Source organism: Rhagoletis zephyria, unplaced genomic scaffold (assembly GCF_001687245.7).
Source record: "Rhagoletis zephyria isolate East Lansing unplaced genomic scaffold, Rhagoletis_zephyria_1.1 Rzeph_scaffold_05447, whole genome shotgun sequence".
NCBI lineage: Eukaryota > Metazoa > Arthropoda > Insecta > Diptera > Tephritidae > Rhagoletis > Rhagoletis zephyria.
In genome coordinates, this window is record NW_016162530.1 from 22448 (window position 1) to 26417 (window position 3970).

Sequence of the window (3970 nt, forward strand, 5' to 3'; positions counted from 1 at the left end):
TTTGTTTTATGGGGAAAAATTAGTGAAAAGGTGAATATTTGCATAAAAACTAGTATTTTTTGCATAAAATCTGTGGAAATTATTAAAAAGTGGATAATTGCATTAAGATTCAATAAATGTGAGCGTTTTAACTTTCAAATATGACGAAATTGTAAAAAGTTTCTGTGTGCATGCACAAAACTTTTTTCAGGAAAAGAAAAGAAGAGATATTACTGAAAAATGATGTCTAGAATTGTTGCAGCACAGTCTATATTTTAAAAATGGAAGTTTTTGTAAATATTGCGCGAAAGTATCAACCAGAAAAACAGGAAATACCTGCTTCAAGTGAATTTTTAGACGCCAAATGAATTGAAACATCACGACCGAGTGTGCGAAAGTGTAGTCGTCATGTAATCGTTTCATCATGATTGTGACGATGAAGTAACTATGATTGGACGACCAATGTGCAGAAAGCCTAAATGTACATTTATCCATACGAAATTCGTCACTTAAATACAACTAAATGCAACTCCATTTTTGCATTAAGAACCTAAATGCTAAAAGCAACCCTGTGATCTTCCAAAATTTCCACGATTCGAACATGGTTTAATGAGAAAAAAAGGCAACATTGCTTTTTCGCGTAAACAGTGGCTAGCTGCGTGTCTGTAATCGCCGATCGAGATTTCATTTATTATTTTACATAATTTGGATAAAGAAAAGTTAAGCAAATTCAACATCGATGTGATGCTGATGGAAATCTGTATCAATAACATACATCAATAATATACATAAACAAATGTTCGGTTATGGTTAAAACAATTCAAGTTTTTGTATTGAATTTTTGGTTTAAAATTTATTTTTTCCTTTTCAGTAGGGTTTTTGCACATTATCTTCTGCGTGAGAATTCATCGTAATAGATACGGATCTGAGTAAGCGACTGGAACACGGCTGTACTCGCGTAAATGCACATTTGCTAAATGCGGATAGCATGAACGCTCTTCGAAAACATATGTTCGAAAGTGCTAAATGTTGCATTTTAAATGCAGCAAAAACGCTGCATAACGCTCACATAACTGGCAAAATTGTTAAGGGATTTGATATTACATATTTTCAAGAATACACAAGTTTTAACAAATTGTCCACAGCTAGTTTTTATTTGTAATGCTTGATCTCTTTCGAGTTTAGCAATGTTTTCCGAAAACTCACTATTAAATTGCATACTATCAGGGAGAAGTTCAGTGTTTGGGTTAATTATAAGATCATATGTTATTTCTTTACCTGAATATATGTATATATATATTATGGTTAGTTAAACTATTTTTGAAAGAAGCGCTAACATTTGCCTCGGCTCTGAATACAGTTTGTGGACTAATAGATCCGTAGATGGAAAGAAAGCGTTAAATACATTAAAATATATTTTAAAAAAGCAAATACATGTTAATATCCGGCCTATCTAGACTTCGCAAAATTCTTTCAGCTTTCGTCCTGTTCGTGAATTCTTTTTTATAAATAAAAAAGTATTTTAATGCAGTACAATTTCTTAATAGTGTTACTAAAGCTGGCTGCATCACAAGCCATCGAGTTGTAGATGGGAAATAATTTTATTTGTAGAAAGATCACACGATTTTTGAAATTCCTTCAAATTTGCACAGCTTTTTGGACTTTTTGAACTATAGAAAGTTTCATGCCTGACAAGCATTTCGCATTCATCAGGTAAGAATTGCATGCCAGCTTTAACTACAAGTGCTGATGAATGGCAGATACATTTCACTAAAATTATATTACTAACATCTACCTTCAGGTGCGCATAAAGAGAATTTTTCGATCCCACCATTGCGCTGGCATTGTTACTTGCGATAGCTATAATGTTGGTCAATGGTATATTTCTTTTTTCAAACAACTTCTTAGCTGCTGTACACATTGCAAAGCCACTGCAATCTGTAGCGTCAAGCTCAATTAGCTGAAGTAACCATGAACCAACTAACAAGATCACCCAGCACAGCAACCGTATATTTGTAATTGTATTTGAGAAAAAAAATAATGGTTGATGACGTAATTTTTTAATCAGTTCTTTCATTCACACACAGGTTTCATTCCGTTTCATTCACCATTCACACGGCGGCAAAAAAATTACGTCACTGGAAAAAAATAACTTTTTTCTCGCACGCCATCCTGGGTGGTCTTTATTCGTTCGTTCATGGAAGTAACTACGTATTGATTCGCGAATCTTTTGCATATCTGACGACGATACACATTTTTTTGTTGCTCAAATCAGTGGATTCATCAATGGCTATGGAAACATTTTTTGATTGCAAAATTTCACACAATTCGTCAGTCTCAGATTTTGCTACATTTTATTTTTTTTATTGCCGTGCTCTTGGTTCTGCCTAATACCACATTATTATCTGCAAAAATATCGTTCAGTAAATTGATTGTTGTCGGAATCAGAATTGAAATCGATAAAAAAATGTAGTAGATGTCATGAATTCTGATATCGGTTTTATGTTCGAATCAGAATTGTTATCGGTTTTCGGCGTCATTAAAATCAATTTTATCGATTTTGCTATCAGAAACAAATCAAGGACCTCATCAATGACAGATTTTGAATATTGCGTTCAAATTGCGTTTTAAATTATTTCGGTTTGCTGTTAGACGCTTTGAAACAATGTAAGTAAATAAGTTATTTTATTTTCTTAATATGTATTAAATTTTCTTTATACAATTCTCAAAAAGGGGGAAACATAAGAATAAAACGCAAAATGCTATAATCATTGAATTTATGGAAAAAAATCCGGATATTTTAAGAGGATTAAGAGGAAAACGAGACGGGAAAGCAATGAGATTAAAAGAGAACAACTGGATCTTGAAATATTAAAGTTTGAACACCAAAGGCAATCTGCAAACAAGTGATTACCTCATAAGAATAGTACTATAACGAAAGTGGTTGTGAATTATCTTTTTAGTGCCTTAGTTTTAAAATTGAAGACTTATTTTCATTTAGTCATGAAGACTTTTATTTTTAAATATATGTTCGTAGAAAAAAGTTAAATAATTAATAAATTACTTGAATTACAAGGTATTGGCAATTTCGTCTCTTATTCTACGGCCTTCGCTTTGCATTGTTCCACTATCGAACGTATTCCGAAAGACGAGTTGTAAACTATGTGAATATACATATATATCTAAAGTCACTTAATTAAGCGAAATATTTAACTCGTGTCCAACCTTTATTTACTATCGATTTGAACTTTTTGGCATTTTGTACTTGTGAAAAAAAACTACATTTTTAACTTAATACCATTTTATATAGTAGATACATATGTGTATGTATGTGCACAAACTTATACATGTGTAATTATCAAAAAAAAAAACGAATGCCAACAATTTATGTTCAAAATGTGTACATAGGAATTTGTGTAAGTTCCTCTATTTATACGTTTTCATAACGTTTAACATGTTTCATTTTCCGGATTTAAGGTATATAGTTGTTCTGATGGAATCTATGATGGAATCCATAAAAATAAATAAGGTCCATTCGATTGCCTATTAATGTGTGATAGTTATTACTTACGCGCAAGTATACTTAAAAATCTGTGGAGTAAGCAAATTGAAAGCGAAAATCCAAAAATACACCACTAACTGTAGCTAATTGCAACTTATTGCCTTGTAAAATTTGAAGTTGAAAACAATAAAATTAATTGACTAAACTTTTAGATTTTCAATGTAGGAAGGAAAACAATTTATATACGAGTATTGTTATGATCTGAATAGTCCTAGGCTTCTCAACTGAACTTTAACACATTTATGTATGTATGTCGATTCCCACGCCTCGGTCAGCGGTATGAAATTAGTAAGTAAATGTTGTGTTTGAAGCTGATTTCAGTTCGGCCTGCTAATTGGTTTGGAAATATTTTCGTTACGATTGGTATCTCGTATTGAGAAAATAGGTATATCATCATTCCGCCTTCACTTTCCAAAAATGGTTTGTTTC

The 3970-nt window shown here is 32.0% G+C and overlaps 1 protein-coding gene across 1 annotated transcript in view; it reads left to right on the forward strand.

Annotated features, from left to right (window-relative positions):
• MFS17 (Major Facilitator Superfamily Transporter 17) overlaps positions 1–3686 on the forward strand; it is a 21788-nt gene extending 18102 nt beyond the window's left edge. The window contains exon 5 of the mRNA XM_017627763.1: positions 3150–3686. The gene's annotated coding sequence lies outside the window, so the exon portion shown is untranslated. The remainder of the gene's footprint in view (positions 1–3149) is intronic.
• The last annotated feature ends 284 nt before the right edge of the window (positions 3687–3970 follow it).